Genomic DNA, 27971 nt, shown 5'->3' with positions numbered 1-27971 from the left:
AAGAGCTGCTGCCAGCCGTTGTAGACAATACTGAAGTAGATGGACCATTGATCTGACTCAATATAAGGCAGCTCCTCATGTTCCTATGAGATGGTTAGCTGAAAATTGTGTGGCCAAAGAGAGCTGGCAGTAGAGTTGCCAGCTTTTGGTTTCAAGATTCATTTTTCCTGGTTGGGGAGGGGATGAGATAAGGGGCCCAAAGCTTAGAACAATTAAAGGAGCAGAGCCTCTTGTAGTCTGGTGGCCAGCTGCAAAGCTTTCTGTTTCCTCCTGTGGGTTGCCTCAACCCATTCTTCTTTAGCTCCCTCTGCCAGGTTAGCACATTGCTTTGGCACCACCACCCTCTTTCCCCATGCTCAACAGAGTCTGTAGAGGCTAAACAAGAAGAAAATGCCTGCACTCCTCATTGAGAGGAGCTGAACACCTTGACTCCTCAGGCCGCACAGTTTGAGCATGTGTACCAGTCATGGTTGGTGATGCAGGGCTGCTGACCTAACCTCCCTTGCTATCCAGCTATGGTGTGCTGGGTGGTGTTGATCAGAGGCAGTGCCAAGGGCAGTGTGGTTTGGCTTGGACAGCCTGCATGCACAGCATCAGTCTCACTGCCGCCTTGAACTCTCACTTGTCATCTCTCAGGGAGCCAACAGGTGGAGCAGGTTGTTTGCAGGTCAGAGAGAGAGAGAGAGAGAGAGAGAGAGAGAGAGAGAGAGAGAAGCATATGGCAAACTTGCAGTTAGCTTCTTTATTAAGGAAAGCAAAACAAAGAACACAGAGAGACTACTAAAGGGTGACCCTGTCTTTCCGTCAGGATGCTGTCAGTGGCTCCCGGCTGACTGCCCAGGAAAGTTTAAAGGCAAGAAAAAGTTTCTTAAAGTCCTTTTTTATTTCACAGAGGAAGGCTATAGAACCCAGCATCTTGGATAATGGCATTGTCCCAAGTTAATCTCCACCCCCTTCTCTCCCACTTCCTCATTCGTCATCATCATCACCTCCTCTATGGGCGCTGCTACATGCCCTCTGTCTTTGAGCTCTTTGCTCTCCTAGTTTTAAGGCTCGCCGAGTTCTGACAGATAGAGGGTCTGGAATGCTTTCTAATGACAATGTGTCAGCCAGGTGTTGTTTTGACTCTTCCATGATTTCCCACCCCCCCCCCTCATCTGCCTCTGACCTGCTACCTCCCTCAACCCCCTGTTGTAAATATATACTGCCTTCCTCCTCCTCCTCCTACCTGGGAGGGTCAGGATGGGGAGGAGGTCTCCACCATTCCTCTGCCCAGTCCCTGATAATTAGTTTTCTTTAACAGTGGAAGCAGGTTTTCAGATTATACACAGCTCTTCTTCAGGCTTTGATTATGAGAGCAAAAAATGAACATCCAATAGTCTAGATAGTAACAAATGGGTAGTCAAGCTGATGGTTACTTGGTTGCAGAAGTTTACTGGCCCTTGCTGTTGGCATGGAGATAGTCTAGGTTGAATGCAAACATGCCATTCTGATGTCATGTGTGATGTCACAAAGAGGATATGCTTTAAGTCTTGGTAAAGCCAAAAGCAGTTAACAGTCAGACTGCATCTCAGCACTGTCAAGATGGATCTGCATAACAGGTGATGAATAGTTTTATTTGGGGGATATATTAACTTTACCTATTGGGGAAAAGTTTTAGATTGCTTTGCCAGTTTGTAACCCATTAAGTTGAGGCCAATAGATATGCATTCACAACCCTGTACCCATCAAATAATCAACTTTATGGGTGAATTTGGGACTGATTTATACAACCACATTTCCTTTCTCAACTCTATAGCAGCTTTTTCTCTGTATTTTAAAAAAAAATAACCAAGAAGGAGAAGATAAGGAACCAGGCATAAGATCTAGATGAGTATGGTAAGGATCTAAGCTTTATAAGTGAGGGGGCTAGGAAGATGGCTTTGTGGTCCAGCATAGGAATGATGGGTGCTTCATATTATTGAATTCCTGTTGCACAAAGAGGAAGACTTTGAGGTCTTTGCTCTCCTACTTTTAAGGCCCGCCAGGTTCTGGGAGATGGTGGGTCTGGAATGTTTTCTAATGACGACGTGTCAGCCAGCTGCTGATCTTGCTCTGCCTGCTTCTCCTCTCCCATAATTTCCCAACTTTCCCCCTCATCTGCCTCTGAGCTGTGACGTCCCTCAAACCCATGTTGTAAATCTATACTGTCTTCCTCTTCCTCCTCCGTGGAAGGGTCAGGATGGGGAGACACCACTCCTCTTCTGCCCAGTCCCTGACACTTAATGAAACAGTTGTTTGAACTGGCTTGAAGCTCTTCCATCACTCCCTAATCTTCTGTGTCGGGCCCCTCTCTCTGTGATCTTTTACTGTGGGACTCTCTCTGTGTCTGCCTGGCTCACTGCTCAGGAATATGCAATAAACGCTTCATTCTAGGAGTGGGGCCGGCGAGCTGTCAGCAGAGAAGCTGTCATAGTGGCTTTGAGGCAAAACTCCAGGGTCTACCTCTCCTCTGTCCTCTCTGTCGGTGCCTGCATCCAAACTGGAAACCTTCTCACCTTGCCTGTGCCTGCTTCCATCTCTTAGCTACCTCTCAAGCGCCCTACTCCTAGCATGTCCCAGCTTGTCCCCTCCTCTGAGGTGTGGCCTGTGTCCCGCCACCAATCCCCAGGCTCGAAATCCTCTTCCTCTGCACCTTCCCTGGGGAGCTCTTGACTGGGCAGTTGTCACCACTCTTCTTCATCCAGCCAGTCCCTGACATCCTCTTGGTACGCCACAGCAATGATGGTGACAGGAGGGCAGGTAAGCAGGACCCCCTCCTGCTGTTGGTGAGACCAAGTGGAAATGTGACTACTGACTGTCCATAAACAACCCTGGCTTTATTTGATACATTATGTTAACCAAGCTAATATCCCATTTTTACACACACACACACACACATGGACAACTGGCCTAAAGCCAAGTTGGACTGTTTCACTGAAGCATCTCATTTTATGTTCTCTCAGGATCCCATCATTTCTCTTAGCAGCTTTCCTTTTGCCTCCTATTTAAAAAAACGAGTGCAGCTGAGAGCAGTGCCCTGAATGAAGCTTTTTACTAGTTTCGAAACTTTTGGGGACATTTGCCGCCCTCTTGAAAATGGAAACCTGCAATTAAAATGCAAAGGAATGCCATAATAGCATAAAAATGGGTGAGGGAGTTTGAAAGCCACTGCACTTAACTGCTGGGGGTGGAGGTGAACATAATAAAATAAACCTTAAATATTGAGCCGCGCTCTCCAATTGCGGCTGAATGTCAATTGACACCGACAGAGTGAAAATCCAGCGTTCATTAGGAAGTGCTTTTGTGCAATACTTGCCACGAAGAAGAATGCAACTGAAGGGGCACATTCCCATCTGGTAGAAATCAAAGGAGCATATTAGCATTTATTTATTATCAATTAAGGTACCCCACTTTTCACTATATATCTCAAAGCGTCTTGAAGAGAAAAAAAAGTAAAGCATATTAGGTTGCATTCGAAGTAGCACTAAGGGGGAAATTCCATTAGCAGAAGGATTCCTACTTCTGCAAGAGAGAGAGAGAGAGAGAGAGAGAGAGAGAGAGAGAGAGAGAGAGAGAACGCACATACTTTTGTAACCTACATAATTATTTTAAAACAAACAATGCTCTCCCACTCTCCTCCCCCCACAAGTCCCCTATATTGGTTCTGGGGTTTCCTCCCACACTCTGGAGCAGATATGGAAATAGCAGGGAGCATCTCAGCAGGGAGGAGAGGGGCTGAAGACCTCTTGCACAAGCAATTATTTAGGAATATAGGAAGCCATCTTATACTGAGCCAGACTATTGGTCCATCTAGCTCAGGATTGTCTACATTGACTGACAAAAGTTTGCAATGATTTCAGGTGGGGTTCTCTCCCAGACCTACCTGCAGATGCTGAGGGCTGAATCTGGGATGTTTTGCATGCAAAGCAGATGCTCTACTACTGCAGCCCTCTCCAACACTGACCCACAGCTGAATAACATCCAGGCTGTATCTACGCTGACCTGTTTTAACATTATTAGAAAGTTATTAGAGCATCTGGGAAAGGCTGGTATCCTGTACTGCCCAGCATCTGCCTGAGGCAGTCCCCTCACTTTGCTTAATACAAGGGCCGGTCCTATCCTGCATAGACCTTATTTTTAGTCTTGGACTCCTTATTCCCAAGGTTCTTTTAATTGCTGATGCCAAAGAATCTGGAACCTTATGTGCACAAAGTACAGTGGTACCTTGGGTTAAGTACTTAATTCGTTCTGGAGGTCCATTCTTAACCTGAAACTGTTCTTAACCTGAAGCACCACTTTAGCTAATGGGGCCTCCTGCTGCCATGCAATTTCTGTTCTCATCCTGAAGCAAAGTTCTTAACCTGAGGTATTATTTCTGGGTTAGCGGAGTCTGTAACCTGAAGCGTATGTAACCTGAAGTGTATGTAACCCGAGGTACCATTGTATATGTTTTCTGACTGAGCTGTGATAATTCCAATTGCTGTATGAAAGCTATTATTGGAAAAACACCTTCAAACGTGGCATGGGAACAGGAGAAAGTCCAGGACTGCTACCCTCCAAGTGAAGAACAAGAAGTTAGCAGGCATGGGTATCAGGATGTTGTCAGTGGCTCCCGGCTGCCTGCCCAGGAAAGTATAAAGACAAGGAAAGGGTTCTTATAGGCCTGTTTTATTCCAGTCTTTACAGAGAGAGGCTATAGAACCCAGCCTCTTGGATAATGACGTTGTCCTGGGTGAATCTCCACCCCCTGTATCTCCCACTTCCTCATTCGTCATCATCATCGTCACCTCTACGGGTGCTGCTGTTGGGTTTCTATTCCTCTCACTGTGCAGATATTGTGTAGGATTGGTTCATCACAAGTCTGTCTTATGTATGTGAAGTTAACATATGAGAGTGCTGGAGGTGAAATAGTTAAACAGGTTACCCAATCAGGACCCAGGGGGGTGGAGTCAGAGGGACTATAAAACCAGCTGGGGGGGCAAAGGGGGAGTTCGTGGGGAGTTGGGTGGTTGGTTGGAGTGGGAGTGAATTGGGATAGAGTTTGTAGGTAGGTTTAGTTAGTGCAGTGAAATAAGCTGAGTCAGGAACAGTTAGGGGCTAGGAAGACAAGTAAATATCTGAGAGGTGGTTTAGTGAGTGAGAGCAGGTAGCAGAAGTTATAGGTCTGGATAGGCACCCCATGAATGTAATTGACTGCTGCTGTCTATGAAACCACACACTTGTTAAACTGTGATAAATAAACAGAAGTTTATGTTTCAATTTAACCCTGACTGGACTCAGTATTGTACCAGGTAGGGCCTGGGTGGTGGCAGCGAGTAATAAAGTGGTGGCACAGGGATCAATAGACGGTGAAATGTCTGGGGACCCTGTGTGATCGCCACAATGTATTCCAGCACCGACTGTTGGAATCACGGGAGCAGATGTTTACTGTACTGTTTCTGGTTTTTGGGTTTGTTTTTTTTTGCTTTTATGTCTGACTTCTTTCCAAGGAAGACCAGAGAGAGGAGGCATGTTTTCTTTTGTTCTGCCTTATACTTGATAAAGTAGCTTAGTGCTTACAACCCTAGTTTAGCTCTGACTGCGTTTTATCTCTGCTGGACTCTGGATGTGTTCTCAGTGTCTCCAAGGCCTGAGTCACTATAAATCATTGGGGAAGGCTGTTGGAACTCCCTAGAGGTGCACACTGATGGGAGGGACAGGCTGGAAACGTTCCTGTCATTTGCCTAGGGGTCGTCCTAGCCCCTGGCCAAGCCGACAGCTGCTACGTGCCCTCTGCCTTTGAGCTCTTTGCTCCCCTACTTTTAAGTCCTGCCGGGTTCTGGGAGATGGTGGTCTGGGATGCTTTCTAATGACAACGTGTCAGCCAGGTGTTGCTCTGGCTCTCCCATAATTTCCCAACTTTTCCCTGTGACCTTCCTCAAGCCCCTGTTGTAAATCTATACTGTCTTCCTCTTCCTCCTCCCTGGAAGGGTCAGGTTGGGGAGGCAGTCTTTGCCATTCCTCTTCTGCCTAGTCTCTGACATTGGGTACAATACAGACAATGTGGGGCTCTTGCTTTTTTCAATAATCTGGAACATACTGGGAGCTTATACACACTGCCTGCAGTCTCTTGCTTCTGTAGCAAGCTGTCCTTTCCTATTTGGGAAGCAAGCCGCAAACCCCAGTCCTGCCTCTGAGCATACACTAGTCTCTCCCAACAAAAGAGACAGCTCTGCTTTTCACCCATGCCTGGGCCTGCTTCTCTGTCAGACTTTTGCCAGAAGGGATGGTCAGTTTACCACCATAATCTGAAGCTACAGTTCCCTTTGCTACAGGATGCCCATGGCCCAACCCAAAGCTCCTAGGCTGCCCGAGACCAAACTGTAGGACATGCTTTGCAAAAGGTCAAAATAAAGCTAACCTTGAAGCCCAGTGTACCAGAGTTTTATGTCTTTGCAGATTTGCATTTCATGGGCTTGTCTTTAAATCAGGAGCTTTCACTGACTAGCTTGAACCAGAGAGAGAGAGAGAGAGAGAGAGAGAGAGAGAGAGAGAGAGAGAGAGAGAGATATCAGGTTGTTGTTGCAAAAACAAAAGTGCCAGGGACTTTGGAGTGGCGCTAAGTAATAATTTTGCTCAAATTGGAGCGCTTGTGGAAAATGTTTTGCTTCAGTCAGGGCTTCACCAAGATGCTTCTCACAGTTGTTTAGCCTCTAAAAGATTATTTATCAAACCACAGGGAAGCTATTAGCCAACTAGAAAAAGATTGTATGCCTCTAATGAATTGGGGGATGAAGACCACTGTTTCCAGTGTGGGGAAAAAGTAGAAAGAAACAGCATAGCTTTTTTTTTAAAAAGAATCCATATCCACAAATTGTTCACAGTGCACTCTAAAAAGATAAAATTAAAACTACTAATTTCCTATTAATTAAAAAGACTTCACCACTTTTTGTGTTCACATGGTTAGTAGTGAGGGCAGCGAGGTGACCTAACTTGTCTGATACCTGACATTAGGAGGAAGACAGGTGAGAGTGGCTTTGCCAAAAGGATTTTGTGGGCTCAATTACACCTGTAGACCAGAAGTTCCCCATTTCTGCTTTATGATCACTTTTCTCAGATTCTCAAACAGCATCAATACACAGAAACCAAATCACTGCAGTGTATCAATAATTGTTTATTTTTTTAATATTCATACTCATCCTGGGACCCCGTTGAAGGTCAGGGTGTAAATCAAATATATTAAAAATAAATAATCCCTGATATGTTGCAACGACCAGTTTCAAACAAACTAAAATACAATTGCATGACATATACTTGGAAAAGAACTTCATCAGACTCCTTAAAATCATTCTGAAGCATGAGAAACTGCCTTCTCCTTATAGCTGAAATGGATTTAACCATCAGGGCCAGCCCTACCATTAGGCAGAGCAAGACAGCAGCCTCAGGCAGCAAAATGCTGAAGGTAGGTGGTGTCAACGATGTGTGACACATACTCAGCATGCCCTAAAATAGGCTGCTGCCATCATGTGCGGTTGAGGATGCTATCCAGTTTAGTGTTCGAGTAAAAAACAACAGTCCAGTTGGTGTACACTGAACTAGGGGTGGTGCCATGTTTTCCTTTGGTGCAGGCAGCAAAATGTCTTGGACCTGTTGACCATTCACAGTGTTAACACAGGGCCAATGCTTCAAGCCTGATTCCTGACTTAATCATTCAAAGGACGGACTGACGACATTGCAGCTTGGCTGATGTGGGTGGCTACTATATGGACAGAGTCTCTATGACCGTATATTTGTATATTGCAAGGAGCCTTTTACCTTAATGAGGAATTGCTCTAAGAGTGTTGTTTATAGCACTCAGAGATTCAATCAGCATTTTAGGTCTCTAGAACAGAATAATATAATGCCTAGATGTCCCACATAAATAACACAGAACCATAAATGGTGTGTACACTCAGAGATTCCAGTTATTTAAAGCATGCCTTCTATCTGGAGCAGTAACTAACTTTATGCAATCTGCAATGCCCAGGGGAGTTGGACGGAAAACTTGATGCCGGCCAAACCTTTTTATGTGCAAATTTGAAAAATGAGAGGTGTCAAATTTCTTTGGCCTAGAAATGCTGATTTTAGGATTTTCCTGTTGTGTTCAGTGAGGTTTGTAGGTTAATTTTGGAGTTAATTAAAGCGTGTGCTCACTTAAGGGAGTTACTGCACAGTTCATCAAATCTGCAACTCTGCTCTTAAAAAAAAACCCCCAACCTAAACATTTAAAGATAACTACGAGTTGCTCAAATCACACATGATAAAACTGAGTTTCTAGGAAACACCTGAAGGTAAGGTCTGAATTCGTGGGCCAAACTGGACTTAACGTAAATTCTGGGACTGCAATTAATTGTGCATGCTTTATGTAATGCAAATAGCATCCACAAGCAGCATTGGGACCATGGAGGTACATATGTGGGAAGGGATAGTATAGCCCTTTTCCTCCTGTTATGGTCCTAATGAAATCTCTCATCCAATACTGCTGATTGCATTGGGAGGAAACCTTCCTTAGTGCTACTGGATGGTTCTCTCCTGATGCAAATAGCAGCTTCGGGTGGGGAGTTTCATTGAGGCCGTCATGCATTGATGGCCATCTCAGACAAATTTCCTGAATGACCTAAGGATCCTTGGAGCTGCAAGTATGCTGAGTGTTGTTAAGAAACCCATATTCACTATGTGAAGCTGCAATTTCCAGAGTGGTTTAAGAGTCAATCCCTCCTCCCAAGGAACTCTGTGAATTGTAGCTCTGTGAAGGGATTGGGGGTCTCATGACAAATCGGGTCCTCCCTTCAAGAGGGCATGTATTGTGGTGAGACCTGGAAGCCGACACCCTGTGTTTTGGGTGGGTACGATTGGTCAGCCACAACACCCGATTGGTAGGTCCCTCGTAGCCGGGTGCAATCTGGTCAATGGGACACAGTCCAAATGGTTCGAGGGACCTATTTATACCCATGTATGTGACCCAGAGGACGCAGGTGGCGCTGTGGGTTAAAGCCTCAGTGCCTAGGACTTGCCGATCGAAAGGTCGGCGGTTCGAATCCCTGCGGCGGGGTGCGCTCCCGCTGCTCGGTCCCAGCGCCTGCCAACCTAGCAGTTCGAAAGCACCTCCGGGTGCAAGTAGATAAATAGGGACCGCTTACCAGCGGGAAGGTAAACGGCGTTTCCGTGTGCGGCTCTGGCTCGCCAGAGCAGCGATGTCACGCTGGCCACGTGACCCGGAAGTGTCTCCGGACAGCGCTGGCCCCTGGCCTCTTGAGTGAGATGGGCGCACAACCCCAGAGTCGGACACGACTGGCCCGTACGGGCAGGGGTACCTTTACCTTTATGTGACCCAGAGCTTCCTCTTTCAGCGTGTGCATTCGGAACACCCACCCACCTTGCTATGCCGTTGTGTGTCATCTGTCATTGGGACAGGGAGAAGTCAGGAATTTCCCCCACTTGGCTGATTGGCTGTTGCCATTTGGGTTTCGCCTGCTGCGTAGCAAATCGTCACAACTTGTAAGGTTGTGGATAGGCTCTGGTTCAGGTGATAGGGATGGGAGAATGCTCTCGCCATCCCTATGTGAAGGGTATTCCGTTAAAGGAATCCAGGGACTCGATGGTTTGGTCAACCCCGTGCCTGAGTCCAGGGGGACATTTGGGTGGCAGAGATAGCCTGTTCCCAGCTTTCCACTTATCCAGGTGTTCACCCTTGGCTGACCCATGCTGGAACCCTGGGTCAGCGCTACCTGCATGGCAGGGAGCTAGTCGAACCAGAGCCTATGAAACCATTCACTTTCTGAAATCAATAAAGTTGTGGCCTAAATTCTGCCAAAAACCAAACCCAAAATTTGAGTCAAGTGTGGATTTATTTAGGAGAGAGGTTTCTGGGTCTGAACATGCAACTCTCAGATCCCTTACAGCTCCCAGGACTCATTGGGGAGGAAGGCGTGATGGTTTAAAGCAGCAAGACACTGCTTTAAATGTATTGTGCCAATGGAAACAGGAAGGATGCTGTGTTTTTTTGGTACCAGTCTCATGTTTGCCATAAGGTTATCTCCAACATCAGTCCAGAGACAATGAGCTGATTTAAAAGAGAATTGAGTAGCTTTAAGGAGAGAGTATCAGGGCATGGCTGCATCTGCCATCATTTCAGGTCAACAAATTTTGTAGAAGTTGTTGAAGAATCTCCTAAGCAGAGATGACTGTGGGCATGAGTGTGTGCACCGTGGCCAATGATGGGTTTTCTGTAGCATTTTCAACTCTCTGAAAAGGCTGTCATCTTGTCTCCAGCCTGAATATGCCCCCTGCAACCTAGTCTGTCAGGAGACTGGCAGTAGAATTTGCACTAAACCGCAGTTCCAAAAATTGCCTTCAAAGACCAGGCTTCATTTCCTTCCATTGAAAGGCATTGATTTAAAGAGCAGGACAATTTCTCCATCCCTTTGCCTGGCTTTTAAAGGATTGATTCCCTTATGCAACTCAGGGAGGCAAGAGAAATAATTAATAACTTAAAGAACTTCATCAAATTCCCCTCTTTCTTCTCCAAACTCACTATAAATATACAAAGCATAGATCAGATGGCACTTTGAGAATGAGGGGATGATTTTTTTGGTTTTTTAAAAAGTTAATTAGTAAAGAAAAAAAACACAACCACCGCATTTTAAAGAAAAAATAACTGCTTTTATTTAAAGACGCTTCTTTTCAAGAATATTTTAAACAACAACTATACAGCCTATTAATAATGGAACAGATTTATCTTTTGCGGCCCCAACTATCGCTGATTAAACGAACGGAATATTGGTATGATAGGAAAGTTTAATGAGATCTCATGAACAATTAACAAAAATAGCAATTCCGCATTCTTTCTTTTTAAAAATCTTGTTGGATGATGCACAAGGAAGATTTAGCTTTAAACCGCATGCTGAGAGGCAGAACAAAAGAGGACGGTAAATGCATTTTACTCTTCTTCCTAAAGCCACGATTAGCACTTTGGGATGCTTATTAACATGTATATTGCTTTGACCTGATTTACCACTGCTTCGTATTTATGCCGATGTTTTAAGCAGGTATTCAGCCGGGCACTCTTTCAGCTGCAGTCATGAGCCGTCATCTTCACATATATGCCATCTTTGCTTAAGGCTACGGGTGGAAGTAACTCAGAGCCAGAAGATTAATTAGCCAGCTATTTGACAAATGTCTGATAAATTCATCAAAATGACAAATCAGAGCCACTTGCTGATCTCCTTCCATAGGACATTGGAAACTGCATTACACTGGATCCACCTAGTTCAGTTCTGTCAGTAATGACTGACTGTGGCTCTGTGGGGTTTCAGGACGGAGTCTTTTCCAGCTGTACCTTGAGATACCAGAGATTGGCTTTCTGTATGCAAAACATGTTTGTTGGAGAATAAGGAAGGACCCTCGCACCATTGTTGGAAGAGGGTCTACACTGCTGGCCTGGCCCCTGCAACATCTATTTTCTGGGGAAGGCTGTGTGTGAGTAATTGCTGGTGGGTTGAGATAATAAAATGCTGCCCATCTTACTGGGCTGCCATAGCCAACAAACTATTAAAAACACAATAAAGCACAGAGGTGGAGCATGGGGGGCACCTTGGGGGCCGTGGCCCAGGGCACACATTTGTGAGGGGGCAAACAGGTGTTCCCCCAGCAAGATCCTTCATCAGAGCCTGGCTCCATGCAAGAAGGAGCAGTGCTGTGGTACGTTTACTTGACCAGAGCTCTAACCCCAGGTAGGCCTGACCCGGGGGAGGAGAGTAAGAGAGGGGGCGGCAACACTGCCGCCTGCCCTCCTCGGCTGCGGTGCACCTCACGCTCAGGGCCAGTCGTACATATCCCAGGATCCAAGATCGTTCATTACACCTTTAGCTATAACATGTTACTGAAGGTTCTTTTCAAGCCTCGTATATTCATTCCTTTTGCAATCACCTGCCCTGCACCTGGCTCCTGAAACAAATGTATACGTAATATAAAATCTTTTTCAAACAACAACAACATGCTTATTTTTTAATACATATCTATCCCACTCTTTTGGTTCTCTTGGGGCTGAATTAATATATATATATATATTATTAAAAAACACACCTTAAAAATTAAAAATAGCTATACAATTTTGCTATAGCTGTTACATTAGCTTATTTACTTACTTATTTATTTGTACCTCGCCTTTCTTCCAAGGAGCTCAAGCTGCCATGCTTGGCTCTCCCCCTCCCCATTTAATTCGCACAACAACCCTGTAGCTTAGGCTGAGAGATAGCAGTGACTGAAGGTAGCCCTGCAAACTTCAAGGTTAAGTGGGCATTTGAACCCTGGTTTCCCAGATCCTAGTCCAACACTCTCACTGCTACACCTCCCTGGCTATACTTCTTATAGACTTCCATGTACTTAGGATCAAACCATGGGTCAGCAAACTAAGGTCCGTGGGCTGGATCAGGCCCAATTGCCTTATGGATCCGGCACACGGATGGTCCGGGAATCGCCGCGTGGATCACTAGTGCATGGATCACCAACGTGCGTGTTCTTTCCCTCTCTCTCCATCTCCCATACACGGTGGTGCTTTTTTTTCTCCTCAGGGATGGAGCAATCTTGTCCCACGCCGGGTGCTGTCAATGGCGGGAGTCGGCTCGCCCGCCTGCCCGCCTCAGCAGGGCGGCGCTGTGAAGGGGGCGTGTGACACCGGCTGCTTGTGTCTGTGGCATTTTCCTCCTGCTCCTCCTTCCTCTCCCTTAGTCCGCTCTTCCTTCCTTCTCCGTGCCCCTTTTCTGTGCCGCTTCCTCACACGCTTTCTTCGTCACCGCCTGCCTGCCTGCCTGCCTGCCTGCCTGCCTGCCTGCCTGCCTCTCTCCTTCATTCCTCCCATGGCTTTCAGATGGGTTGTTGCGGTGGCTGCAGCTGCTGCTTGTGGGTTGGCAGAAGGCTCTGTCTTTTTCTCCGCAGTGCCTCCCTGGAAGCAGTGGCAGCAGATGGTGAGTAACAGCACTGTTGACGCCCCAGTTCCCCTACCTCTGTCCGCAGCTCCTCCGCCGGGGCTGCTGCTTTTGTCTTCACCGGCCAACACAGCCTCCTACCCTGCCACAGCGCCTGGCTGGCGGGAGAAGCCCAACTGCGGCTATTGGGACGACAACTGGGACAGGTAAAGAAGAAGAGGAAGAAGGGTTTGGATATGATATCCAGCTTTATCACTACCCGAAGGAGTCTCAAAGCAGCTAACATTCTCCTTTCCCTCCCCCCCCCAACAAACACTCTGTGAGGTGAGTGGGGCTGAGAGACTTTAAAGAAGTGTGACTAGCCCAAGGTCACCCAGCAGCTGCATGTGGAGGAGCGGAGACGCGAACCCGGTTCACCAGATTACGAGTCTACAACTCTTAACCACTACACCACACAGGCTCACCCAGAAGAAGAGATTTATCAGGTGCTTTTGATATTTGGCAGGCATCCTCTCTAAATTTAGTATACCTGAAGGAGCATCTTTGCAGGCAGGTGAAAATCGTTCACCCCCCCAATATAGTCCGGCCCCCCACAAGGTCTGAGGGACAGTGGACCAGCCCTCTGCTGAAAAAATGTGCTGACCCCTGAACTACACATTATGTTCACATAGCCGGCTGCCTTCTTCTTACTTTACAGTAAGTCTCTCCCCCTGCCCTGCCCCAGTTCAAACAATAGTGTGCAGGGAGGGGAGGTTTAATTCTTCTTTTTCCAGCCACGACTGCCCTGAAACTTGCCTCCCAACACGATACTCCTCAGGCTATTCCTAGGATGCTTCTTTCAAACTTCATGCTGAGGTGATGAATGACCTTGGTACCCAAAAGTGGGAAAAGATTCTTGCCACAGCAGCTTCTGGACACAGTAACTTGCATGTCTCTAAGTCGTCCGTAGTAGAAATAGCACTCACTCAATGTGACTTGGGAGCTTTGGAAATGTATTAATTTATAGGAAAGTGCAAGACAATTCTATTGTAGGTTTCAGGGAAATTGATGTACGCAAGAATATTTGATACAACAGAGAAAATGTTAGCCTTGCAAGATAGAAAAGACTTGCAAAATTACACGTTTTTCGAACGCATTTAATTACATTTATTTCCTGCTCCATTTATCTGAAATGTCTTGTGGCAATGAGCATCATACGATTTAGTCACTGGTAGGGCTTTGAAAGGGAGCTGGGCATGTTTAGCCTGGAGAAGAGGAGGTTAAGGGGTGATATGATAGCCATGTTCAAATATATAAAAGGATGTCACATAGAGGAGGGGGAAAGGTTGTTTTCTGCTGCTCCAGAGAAGCGGACACGGAGCAATGGTTCCAAACTACAAGAAAGAAGATTCCACCTAAACATTAGGAAGAACTTCCTGACAGTAAGAGCTGTTCGACAGTGGAATTTGCTGCCAAGGAGTGTGGTGGAGTCTCCTTCTTTGGAGGTCTTTAAGCAGAGGCTTGACAACCATATGTCAGGAGTGCTCTGATGGTGTTTCCTGCTTGGCAGGGGGTTGGACTCGATGGCCCTTTTGGTCTCTTCCAACTCTATGATTCTATGATTCTATGACATGCATTTGAAAACGAGGAGAGGAGAACTCTTTTGGAGCCAAAGCTCACGCAACATGCAACATATCTAAGAGAGGCCACCTGAGTGCCTTCTTTATAATGGGGATAGCCATCTGAATTGTCCACACTAAAGACTGTCAATTACCGTATTTTTTTGTGTATAACATGCCTCCATGTATAAGACTCCGTGTATAAGAACTCCTGTCTTTGCTGCTCCCTTTCTGTTTTTGAGTTGACGTGCTACTGTCATGACTCAGTTTGCAGTTTGGAACTGGATTCTGAACTTTGTATGTGCCCAGGTGATCAGGCCTGAGACTCACAGCCTGAGGTGTTCCTTTGCAAGTGAATGTGGAGATATAAAGATAAACAGCCAGACCGCGATGGAAGTTTAAAAACTTTATTTCCTAACCAAACTTTTACATGGCTAGCTAGGGCAGCCTTTCTCTTACGGGGAGTTAAAAGGGAAATAGAAATGGGATAGAAAGAGCTATCCTATCTAAGCGAAGTAACCCTAATCCACACAAATACCAAGAGTGGGGTGAAACTCATACACACAAAGGATCGTGGCCAGGGATCCTTGTAGAAGCAAAAAATAGAGAAAGGTGAGGCATTGGAGAGGGAGGTGCCTGCAGACACCTGTTGCCTCTTTGGGTTTTGCTACTTCCCTGCTTGGCAGTGAGAGATAGCCAACATGGGATGGAGAAGGAAGTCCTATGCCAAGGATCTGGAATGCCATAAGGTTGCAAAAGTAGCAAATCCATTGCCCCAAACCAGGTTTGTCTCCATATTGTCCTCTTCTCATGCACGGGAACATAATTCATCACGTAGGTCCAAAGCAAATAGCAAAATCCAGAATACTTGCATTACAGTTACAGCTTGATCTTCACCCCTCACTTCTTCGCGCCCCACCCTGTTTTCTTGTTCTCAGCCTCTGTAAGTAAAAACCAATCATAATGCATACATACAAACAAATGTATCCTTTCAGTTATTTAGTTGCCAAGCAGTTGCTAAGGCACTTTATTGGTAAGGTTGAATTGCTCCTGCAAAACTTCGTTTATTATGCTAAGTTTTCAGCCTATCTGGGTTACAGACACTTAATCTTTAAATGAAAGGCAAGGACAGAATTGAGCAGTTTGCTACTTGTACTAAAAGCATTATATGTCATAAAGATTGAATGTGTCATGAGCATAAATGCCTCAGAAAAGCACTGATTTACTAGGTGGCCAAATACACGAGTTTGTCCTGGCACTTCTGCTTTCTTAGGCTTGCAAACTTCCTAGAACCATGTTTCAATAATACAATATGCCTTTTAATTGTGACTCTACTCCCCAAACACAGGTAGATGCCTCAATTTTCTATGGAGTACAGTGGTACCTTGGGTTAAGTACTTAATTCGTTCCAGAGGTCCGTTCTTAACCTGAAACTGTTCTTAACCTGAAGCACCACTTTAGCTAATGGGGCCTCCTGCTGCCGCCGTGCTGCCGCTGCACAATTTCTGTTCTCATCCTGAAGCAAAGTTCTTAACCTGAAGCACTATTTCTGGGTTAGCGGAGCCTGTAACATGAAGCGTATGTAACCTGAAGTGTATGTAACCTGAGGTACCACTGTATTAAACACTTTACCAGGAAAGACCTGCAGAAGAAAAAAATCAAAATCAAAAGTCTAGATCAAGGGTTACCAAACCGTGGTCTGCAGGATTGTTGTTGAGGTTTTTTTCTAAATGACACTGATGGCATGTTTGTGGATTTGTTACTCAACAAGAGGAAGCAGCACATTCATTGCATTGAATACACATAATGATTTTTAATTGTATTTGAATTCCTTCTTTTATTTCTCATATTGTGTTTTATTGCATTACAGTTTGAATTCTATGGAAAAGAGTATCCACACTACAGGAATGGAAAATGCAAATACTGATGATCTCCACATATATTTAAGCATCAAACATGGGTGTCCATGCAGGGAGCAGTCACCTTCCCCATGAACCATATCTCTGAGATTCCTGGCTTCCTTCCTTCCTTCCTTCCTTCCTTCCTTCCTTCCTTCCTTCCTTCCTTCCTTCCTAGCAAGCTTCAAGCATCTGCAGAACCTGAGATATGACACAAAATGTGCAGGCACTATTCTCCCTATTGCCTTTGTGAGAAGCTAGCTAGTTTCCGCCTTTCAGAGCTTTTAGCCAATGATTGAAGTCATCGCAATGACTGACATTTAGGAAAGCAGGTTCTAGCCAATTAGAAGGCTAGAGTGAAACACTAATTATCTAGACCAGGCTTCCTCAAACTTGGCCCTCCAGATGTTTTTGGCCTGCAACTCCCATGATCCCTGGCTAGCAGGACCAGTGGTCAGGGATGATGGGAATTGTAGTTTCAAAACACCTGGAGGGCCAAGTTTGAGAAAACCTGATCTAGACTAAAGGTTTCCATGTCTTTTCCCCACTGACCACTTGAAAGTTGCTGTGGGTCTTGGTGATTTCTGTCCCCCTACATTTAATTGAGTTTTTTTCTGGTACATTTGTCTGTAAATATTGTAACCTGCCTTTTAAGCATGTTTCCCTTTTTTAAAGGGAAATTCCCTTATTCCGAATAGGATTCCTAGCAAGAAAAGGGAAAAGTTGACAGCTATGCTTTTAAGTCTAGGCATAAAATGTGTTAACCCCCCTCCCCAATGTTTTTAGAAGTTCTTATTTTTATCTATAAGTAGGGTCGCCATATATCTAGAATTTCCCAGACATTTTCAGAATATTGCTGCTGCAAGCAGAGTCTGGGTGTAAATCAACGAAATGTCCAGAAAAATCTGGATGTATGGCAGCCCATGTCGGCCATGTTGTTCTTGTCGATTTTCCTCAGAAAAAGCTCAAAAATGCCTAATTTCTTTGGCCAAAATTTGAAAAATAGCTCAACGACTTTTCTGTCCGGATTATGGCAACCCTACTATAAGCTGTCTTGAGGGAAATATGTAAAGAATAAGAATAACAACATACTAAGTAAAAAGACAAGAAAACGTAAACCAAGCCAGGTAAAAATCATCACTAAAATCAATAATACAACCAGTTAATACACCTTCCGCCTACCAGCAGAAGGTCATCAGAGCCGGGTCTTCTTTGGCAAGCAGTTTCAGATATAAAGCCTACATTAGCCAGAACGTTGCTCTGATTTAAAATTGGCTCCCTTCTACTTTCCTCCCATTAATTGGAAGCCGCACTTTCCCAACATACTTCGCTGTCTCCCACACATGTCTATTATTAATGCACCCTTTGTGAATATAGCATCTTCGTTTCATCGCCCCCAGCTTCCTTCCACAATTCCTATACTTTTATGGTTTTGCTTTTGTTAGCATCTTTCCTTTTTTTTTATTAAAAAAAGGTGGTTAAAAGGCTTGCGACATCAATGTCACCCGTTACAAGTGACAAGAAAATTACGTAAAATGCCGCACATGCAATTATAGTTGGGGGCCCTTGTCGGTTTGCGGCATAATACGAATGACATGGCTAATTTTGTGCTCTACCTTTAGTTGCACTTAGGGGGGGGGGGATATTCCATTGTTTCCTGAGCAACAACACGGGTGTCGAACGTTTTGACGCTGCTGTCAGCATCTGGCCTCACGCTAAGCAGGATTAGCGGTGGCTGCCATCTGCAGCGCTTTTCAGGAGGGAGTGCACAACACTGGCTGGCAGGGTAAAAAGGAAGGCCATTGAGCTCAAGGCTGTCACATCCTGTGGCATCCTCTGAGGGCCAGCTTACAGTACTGAATCTCTTCACATTTGTGTATGTAGGGCCGGATTTAGGTTTGATGAAGCCCTAAAATACTGAAGGTAATGGGGCCCTTTATATGTCCAGCTGTCCTTTGTCATCAACAAATTGTTGCTGTTTTTTGTGTTGAATATATGCTATATAGTAATTTAGGGACTTAATAGGTATATAAAGCCATTTGCTTTTTTAACGTGTTTCTTGGAGATAAAATTGTTCCCCACTAAAATTGCTAGTTTCTATCCCAAGATGATGACTGAAGAATATTTAGACCAGCTCTAGTATTTTACTGAAAATGCCAGAATAAATGAGCATCCATCTAGTAAAGGCAAGAGTAGCTAAGTGTGGGTAGCCTTTATTATTCAGCCACAGTTGTGCCAGACTATTGTTAGAAAAATTGTCCCATCCTAAGGCCATGTTGTGTTCGAATTGTTTTCTGGAGTTCAGCAAAATATGTGACTTTGTTTTATTTTGGGTAATGCATTTTTGTGTTGTCCTCCCTCATGTTACCTGTCATAGATGTATTAGGTGTCAATCCTATACTCAATTATACCTGGGAGTAAGTCCTCTTGAACCCAGCGGGGCTTACTCCTGAGTAGGCACACGAAGGATCTTGCTTTATGTCTGTGGCAATAACTGTTAAGTGTGTGTGCATGAATTTCTGATCAGAGACACCATAAAATGAACCCAGTGGTTCCGTAATGATCTATAATGGGTGAGCATCTCTTCTTTATGTTAATGACATCAACTAATGAAATATACAGCGAGCCCATAAAAGCAGTAGGTTTCTGAAGACGTGTTTATGTGAAATGCAAACACAAATTTATTTTCGTGTTTTTTTGTGAAAAACTGTCATGCGTTGAAAGGAATGTTGTTAACTGTCTGTCAATAGTTAGTAATGCCATCCTATTAGCTGCATTGAAGTGCATAAAAAATGCGAGAACGGCAATATATATCCTTCTTAGATAGGAAACTCTCAGTTTCCAGATATATTTCAAGAGTTTGGGCTCTGATTCACCCTGTTTTGAGCCTCTTCAGGTCTTCCATCAGCAAGTAAAATAGTCACATGAGGAGGGGCGAGAGGAGTCATGTGATGAGTCACATGAGGAGGGGCAAGGTGAGGGGATGAATGTGCTAGCTCCTCCCTTATAGTCATTCCTGTTTGAGGGCTTCCCACTGCACCAACGCCTAGAAATCAACCGAAGCAACGATGAGGATGGTTGAGATTGTGTGCGCTGTCTTGCCCCCAAAATTGAGGGGGCTGGAACCATGTGATGTCAGCTCACTGTGTGAACACACCCCATGGCGTGCCGACATCACTCACACACACCAGGAGGGGTGCTGCTGTGTTGTGTGGCCACCCCGTGGCTTGCACACATGACACAAACAAGCCCAACGGCATGCGCACACAGCCGCTGCAGAACTTTGAGTGGAGTCGGCCCCCTCACTGAATTTGGCCCCCTCCCTAGATGGTGTGCCTGGTTATGCACTTATCCCAATGACCCCCTGTGGTGATCACACAGGGTCCCCGGATGTTTGACGGTCTATTGATCCCTGTGCCACCACTGTGCTCGCTTCCTTGCTGCCACCAACCCGTTACTCTCGGGTACACACTGAGTCCAGACAGTTGTTTAAATTGACCCAAATAAACAAGTTTATTTTATAAGTATTAACAAGTTTATGGTTTCTCAGATAATATTCTGGTCAGTTTCTTAACTTTAGTTTCTTTACTGGCCTATACCTTCCTAATACCTTCTGACTGATTATCTCAACTGTTTGACTGACTGCTCTTAGCAGATTCTCTCACTCTCTCACATCAGACTAGCCCAACCCACAGACTTATCCTCTCTCTCTCTTTAACTCCAGACTCTTCTTAACAACTCTAACTCTAACTCTAACTCCTTCCCTTGGGTTCCTTTTGGTTAGGCATTTTACAATTAGTTAACCCTTTCCTTATGAACCCAGTATGATGTCACACACCTAGGAGGGCAAACGCCACCCCCCCCATATGATTCTTGACCTGCTGATGGGACACTGAAGAGGGCTTTAGAAATAGACCAAAGTGCGGTTCTTCTCACACAGTGAGGAAATGATCTCATCTTCAGCATCCCCTTTTCAATTACTTCCCTTGCTCCCATCTTACCCCAAATTCCTTGGCATGTAAAAAAAAAAAAAAAGCATCTTGCATGGACTTGCTTAGGACATCTAGTCTGGACAGCAATCTTAAACATATCTGGAAAGTATGTTCCAGGTACTTCTGAGCACACATAAATAGGACTGGGCTCCCTCCTTTCTGGTATAAAAGACTTGGAGTTTCCCTCTTTTCCAACTGCCCTCTCTTTTGTATCTGTTCAAAGCTCATCTCTCATATGTTGTAAATGATTGTATGGGATAATCATGCACAGCTCTCTCCCGAGAGCCAGTCCCAAACTAGGACTGCATCATTCCATAGTGTAATGGTTCTAGGGGTTGCTCGTGCGTAAGTTGTTGCCACACCTGGCTGGGTTACCTGGGTGAACCCTTTCTGTCCGGACAGCACCCATCCATGGCTGTCTCAATCACTGGCAGAATCCGTCAGTGGGCGTTTCTTGAACTTCTTCCAGCAAAGAAGTTCTTTGACGCCTAGTCTCCTCCTACTCTCCCTGCACGGAAGTCTTCTGCGCAGGGAGGGTGTGGGCAGCGGAGGACCCGTGCTCTCCCTGCTGGTCTCGGGCGAGGAGTCCTGGAGCCCCCTCGCCGATTCCCCCATCTGCCCCCCTTCTCCACTGGTGCTACGCTGATTTCCTTCCCCAGCAGATGGGCTGCCTCTCTCCCTACTGGGACCCTCTCCGGCATCCCTCTGGAGCCTTCCCTCCGCCTCTGGCTCCAATGGCAGTTCCCTGACACATAGGTTATGTAGTGACCTCATGGAACTGAGGGAAAGGGGCATTGTTAGTTCAGATGGGAACAGCAGGGAACATAGGGCCACCCTCTTAATCAAGAATGGGTTAATATGTGTGACTCTCCTGCCCCGCATGTGTTACTAGGCAAACATGTGGCATATGAATCTTTAAAAAGTCTAAAACAATACTCATGCTTTCCATATTTATAAGTAAAAGGTTGCCCTGGGGGAAGGTGGGAGGTGGTGTTGCTTAGCAACCAGCAATTTTAGTCTGGAATTTTTTTATATAAAAAAAAGCCTCATAAGAACAGAGCAGATGGAAGGGGTAAGGGGATATGTACCTGGTGACTTGGAGCGAGAAACAAGAGAAGGAATTAGCGGGAATGAAACAAGGAGCTCAAGTTTCTTAGGAGGACTCCGGATAAGAGTTCTTTAAGATCTACTGATGTACTTTTCTTTACTGTGCCACACTGAAAACTTCACTCCTGAAGTAAGGCTTGCCAGATCAGACCATTTTCATTTGGTGTAGGTTTCATTTGTGCTTCATGATAGGCTTAATCCCCTCTTCTTCTTTTTTGCAGATTAAAAAAAAAATGAAACAAATTGTATTCAAATGGTTTACATTTTGTATGTATCCTTTCCCTAAACTACACATTTTGGTATGGTTTTCAGTATGTAGTACCCCGTAAACTGGATTATGGACAAAACTAGAAAACTAAAAATAGAGAGTTCTAGAAAGACATCTATTTCTGCTTCATTGACTATACAAAAGCCTTTGACTGTGTCGACCACAGCAAACTATGGCAAGTTCTTAAAGAAATGGGAGTGCCTGATCACCTCATCTGTCTCCTGAGAAATCTCTATGTGGGACAAGAAGCTACAGTTAGAACTGGATATGGAACAACTGATTGGTTCAAAATTGGGAAAGGAGTATGACAAGGCTGTATATTGTCTCCCGGCTTATTTAACTTATATGCAGAATTCATCATGCGAAAGGCTGGGCTGGATGAATCCCTAGCCGGAATTAAGATTGCCGGAAGAAATATCAACAACCTCAGATATGCAGATGACACAACCTTGATGGCAGAAAGTGAGGAGGAATTAAAGAACCTTTTAATGAGGGCGAAAGAGGAGAGCACAAAATATGGTCTGCTGAGGCTCCAATACTTTGGCCACCTCATGAGAAGAGAAGACTCCCTGGAAAAGACCCTGATGTTGGGAAAGATGGAGGGCACAAGGAGAAGGGGATGACAGAGGACGAGATGGTTGGATAGTATTCGCGAAGCTACCAGCATGAGTTTGACCAAACTGCGGGAGGCAGTGGAAGACAGAAGTGCCTGGTGTGCTCTGGTCCATGGGGTCACGAAGAGTCGGACACGACTAAATGACTAAACAACAACTAGCCTGCTGCCCTCTGTTGTAATGAAGGACACTCCCACCATTGAATTAAGATCCAGTTGCCTTCTGATCTGCTTCTGTAAGTGTAAAGAGGAGGCTGCCATCTTGTTTTCCACCACAGGGGCCAAGTAGAGATTTTCCTCACCTATCAATCCGCAGTCAAGAAATCTCCTTTTCCTTCTCTAATCATCTTTCCCCCTTACCTGAAACGGTTCATGTAGAAAACCCGATAATTTCCTCAAGGATAAGTTGGCAATTTACCAGTTGTTCCTATTTAATCTTAACCATTGGCATGTGTGTTTAAGCCTAATACATGCTTTGAGTCTGGGTAACGGAGGCGTAATCTTTGTCGCTAAAGAAAAAGCCACCTTTGCCATTATCGTTCTGCACCTAAATCACCCCTTAATATTAAAGCAAAGGAGTGTTTGTTTTTCATAATGACTTGTTAAAATATTCAGTATAAAATGCAAATACAAACGTGTACTCTCCTATGGGCTACCAAAGGTGATTTGTCAAAAATGATCACACTCATTTCCTTTCCTCCACAGGCAGAAAATTAACACTGAAACACTCGACTTTGCTATAGTAACTTTTCCCTGTATTTGCTTGTTTATAAGCCCAGAGAGCAATTTCCATTTATTCACTGTGAGCCTGGGAGGAGGGATTGAACCTCTCCTTGGCACTTTGTCGTCGTACTGTAATGTCAGCATCCATTATAAACAGCAGATGTTTGGTAATGATAATTTAGTAATGAATAGGTGTGTGTGGAGCCCCCTGAGGAATTTCTCCGCCTGAAAATGCTTCCCTCGAAATTCTTCAGGAACCTCCACGTTTGCTTGGCATTTTTGCTTCAGGTAAAATATGGCGGCAACCAGTGCTTTTTTTTTCTTAAAAAAATGTTTCGGGGTACTCTCATTTTGACTCAAGAAAATCACCATTTTATAGTTCAAATCGGGAAAGATAAATACAGTGGTACTTCAGTTTACAAACTTGATCCTTTCTGGAAATCTGTTCTTAAACCGAAACCATTCTTAAACCCAGGCGCGCTTTCCCTAATGAGGCCTCGCCGCCGCCAGTGCCCTTCCACCATTCAGATTCTGTTCTTAGACTGAGGTAAAGTTCTCAAACCAGGACACTCCTTCCGGTTTTGCAGAGTTGGTAAACCAAATCGTTCTTAAACTGGACTGTTCTTAAACCGAGGTACCACTGTACCATAAATGGATGAAAGTACAAATGTTTACAAAATGTTTAGGGTTATGTGTACCCCTTCGTCCCCCCAGAAAAAAAGCACTGGCGGCAACTCTTATGATGTAATCCAGCACAATGACGCCAAGGTTACTAGCACTGCAGTCATTTTACCAGTAGTTATTACATGGCAGGAGAAGATGCATATTTAAAAAGTTCTCTGTTTATGTAGGCAGTGGCATCGCAATGGGGGGCTGGGGTGGTGGTTTGACCCAGGTGCCATGTCTGGGGGTGTGTGACAAGAAGGCACCCCGCAGGGGCTCGCGGCGGCACAAGCAGCCATCGTGCCACTGCAGCCGCATGTGGAGAATCTTCCGTTCGCGGCTGCAGCTGCGAGTAGAGGATCCCAGTGCCAGCAGCAAACCACTATGTACAGTGCATGTGCGGTGTCACATGCATGCGCCGTACATGACGATGCCGCACATGAGCTGTACATAGCGGTTTGCCGCCGGCACCGCTCAAGCACCGTACGGCCGGTGGTGGGATCCCTTTGTCACCGCTACAGCTGCATGTAGAGGATCCTCCGTTCGTGGCTGCAGTGGCGACGGGGGGATCCTGGCACCGTCCTTACGGCACTAGAGGGGCGGCGCCAGCAAACCGCTATGTACAGTGCATGTGCGGCTTCGCTATATATGGCGCATGCACCCTACGTAGTGATACCCTGCCCCGAGTGTCACGACACCTTTGTTCACCCCTGTATGCAGGGCACCTCCATGTGGTCTATGCACCCACACACATTGGCCACGTCTCTCTCAAGCATGCACAAGATGCTTATCAGAGGGTCTGAGTCCCTTGGTGTCAGAGCAGGAGGGCAGTCCTTACTGCAACAGTGACCTAAGTGCAAAACTTTCTTTTTTCACATAGAAGCAAATGGGAACTTGCTCTCCAACAGCTACTGGACTCCCAACACCCATTAGCTCCAACCAGCATGTGAATGGCCAGGGATGATGGGAAATAGTTTTCCAGCATAATTTCAAGCCCTCCAAGTGTCCCTATTTTCCAGAGATGTTCTGGATTTAGAGAAGCCATCTCGGTTTCTAATTTGATCACAGAATGTCCCTATTTTCAATGGAGAAATGTTGGAGGACATGGAGTTATCAGACCCCCAAGCCGTCTGAAGGCAATGCTGTATAGGGAAGCTTTTTTTAAAATGTTTAATATTTTATTATGTTTTCATATATGTTGGAAGCTGCCCAGAATGGCTGGGGTAACCCAATAAGATGTGTGGGGTATCAGTAATAAAATTATCATTATGGAATGGGACATCCCTATTTTCATGGGAGAAAGATCGGAGATTATATAATTTAAATGACTATTGCTCTTTGTTCCCTGCTGTCAGGGTGCTGTCAGTGGCTCCCAGCTGGTTGCCCAGAAAGTATGAAGACAATAAAAAGTTACAGCCTTACAGTCCGTTTTTCTTTCAAACTTTACGGAGAGAGGCTATAGAACCCATCCTCTTGGATAATGGCATTGTTCTGTTTGAATCTCTATGCCGTCTCTCCCACTTCCACATTTTTGTCATCATCATCACTTCCTGTACAGGTGCTGCTATGTGCCCTCTGTCTTTGAGCTCTCTGCTCTCCTACTTTTAAGGCTCGCCGGGTTCTGGGAGATGGAGGGTCTGGAATGCTTTCTAATGTCAATGTGTCAGCCAGGTGTTGTTCTGACTCTCCCATGATTTCCCAACTTTACCCCCTCATCTGCCTCTGAGCTGCTACCTCCCTCAAACCCTTGTTGTAAATCTATACTGTCTTCCTCTTCCTCCTCCCTGAAAGGGTCAGGGTGGGGACACGGTCTCTACCATTCCTCCTCTGCCCAATCCCTGACAATTAGTTTTCTTTAACAGTGGAAGCAGGTTTTCAGATTATACACAACTCTTCTTCAGGCTTTGATTATGAGAGCAAAAATGAACATCCAATAGTCTAGATAGAAGCAACTGGGTAGTCAGGTGGATGGTTACTTGGCTGCAGAGGTTTACTGGCCATTGCTGTTGGCATGGAGATAGTCTAGGTTGAATGCAAAGATGCCATTCTGATGTCATGTGTGATGTCACAAAAGCAGTTAACAGTCAGATGGCATCTCAGCACTGTCAAGATGGATCGCCACAATAGGTGATAAATAGTTTTGTTTGGGGGATATATTAACTTTTACTATTGGGGGAAAGTTTTAGATTGGATTGCCAGCTTGTAACCCATTAAGTTGAGGCCAATAGATATACATTCACAACCCTGTACCCATCAAATAATCAACTTTATGGGTGAATTTGGGACTGATTCCTACAACCACATTTCCTTTCTCCACTCTATAGCAGCTTTTTCTCTGTAACTGGGGGGGGGGGGCAAGAAGGAGAAGATAAGGAACCAGGAATAAGATCTAGATGAGTATTGTAAGGATCTAAGCTTTACAAGTGAGGGGGCTAGGAAGATGGCTTTGTGGTCCATGATAGGAATGATAGGTGCTTCATATTATTGAATTCCTGTTCCACAAAGAGGAAGATTTTGAGCTCTTTGCTTTCCTACTTTTAAGGCCCGCCACGTTCTGGGTGATGGGGTTGGGTGCTCATCTCACTTTCAGGATGAGGGAGCCGGCATTTGTCCACAGACAACTTTCCGGGTCATGTGTCCAGCAGGACTAAACTGCTTCTGGCACACAGAGGTCCGTGATGAGTGCCAGAGCACACAGAAATGCCATGTATCTTCCCGCTGCAGCGGTACCTATTTATCTACTTGTGCTGGTGTGCTTTCAAACTGCTAGGTTGGCAGAAGCTGTGACAGAGCAATGGGAGCTCACTACATTGCGGGGATTCAAACCGCTGACCTTCCAATCGGCAAGCCCAAGAGGCTCAGTGGTTTAGACCACAGTGCCACTCACTGTAGAGTAAAATGGGTTCCTTTGCCATGATTTGCTCTTGATGAAACCCAAACTGCCACCACCACCCCTTGCCCGCATTATATCCTGTGGCTGCTAGTTCTCATAATGTTCTCTGATCATTTACCACATAGTAATCTCTTAATACTTATAAAGCTTTCCCATCAAGAATTCCTAGTATTATGCCTATTTTGCTCTAGTCCTCTGGGATCTTCCTATCTTCCAAGAGATGAAGAGCATAATTGCCCATGACTCCATGATTACTGCACCTATTTTTCCCCCCTCTTACTCTCGGGCAAATTTCATTTAGACTCTTCTGACATCTGAACATCCATAATAACTGAATACATTCATTAATCTGTATCTTCCCTTTACAGGCCTGCAGCTTTCCTTGTTAACGTTGACTAAAAGCCTGGCTTGGGCCTCCATTTTGTCACCTCTTATTGCTTTGTGTTCCTTACATTACAATCGTCTCATGTTTTCCGTCCCACAGCTTTAAAGCCTTGCCTTACATCACCATATTTCCAAGCTTTGTATTACTAATTGCCATTCTTTTCATAATTTTTGTCTTCCTAATGCCGCGGTCGCTCGCTCCTCTTTTGTGCTCAGCTGAAGTAATCGTGTGTCTCCTCTCTGTAAAAGCACTTTCAATTCTCAGCTAATTAAAAGCATTTCTTATATGACCATGCTGATTTCTTCCTCGGTCTTTTTATTTTTCTCTCCTTTGGCAAAATGGCTTCCTGCTATCAACATCGTGCTTCTCTTGAACCTCAGTCCTGAGCATGTGGGGAAAGTCCTGAGCATGTGCTATGTACACATAACTTGCTTTCAGGTAGCTGTGCTTAGGACAATGGCTTTGGAAATAGGGAGAGAACTATTGGCTGGTCACTTGGGTTGAGAACAGAGACTAGGAGTGCCCAACAACCTCTCAGAAGACATTTTCTGAGGGGTTTGTTGTTGTTGTTTTCTTACCACACTTGGACAAAGATGGATCTAGGCACATTACTAAGCTACGTATCTGGTCCTTCAGAAGGAATACAACCCCATCTCGGGGGTTGTGCTGACAAGCAGTCAAACTATTCTCATCCCCCCCCCCCTCAGAGTTGCCATCTTGCTGGGGTCCATTACTGTTGTTGTTTCCTGTATTTGAAACCCTCCTGAGCTCTCCTAGGACATGAGGTCTCCTCACCATCTCACTAACAAGTATTACCAGATAGCTTACCACAACTCCTTCAATAAAGAAACAGTTCAGCTCTTTAA

The 27971-nt window shown here is 45.2% G+C and overlaps 1 long non-coding RNA gene across 1 annotated transcript; it reads left to right on the top strand.

Moving 5' to 3' along the window:
- Nucleotides 1–1270: 1270 nt before the first annotated feature.
- On the top strand, nucleotides 1271–27971 carry LOC310848465. Its single transcript, XR_014566425.1, has 2 exons — nucleotides 1271–1878; nucleotides 27813–27971. It is a non-coding gene; the product is annotated as an uncharacterized lncRNA (long non-coding RNA).

Source organism: Podarcis gaigeae, assembly GCF_964106915.1.
Source record: "Podarcis gaigeae genome assembly, chromosome: 7".
Classification (NCBI taxonomy): Eukaryota; Metazoa; Chordata; class Lepidosauria; order Squamata; family Lacertidae; genus Podarcis; species Podarcis gaigeae.
The sequence above is the reverse complement of the archived record's forward strand: the minus strand, read 5'-3'. Positions and strand labels throughout refer to the sequence as shown.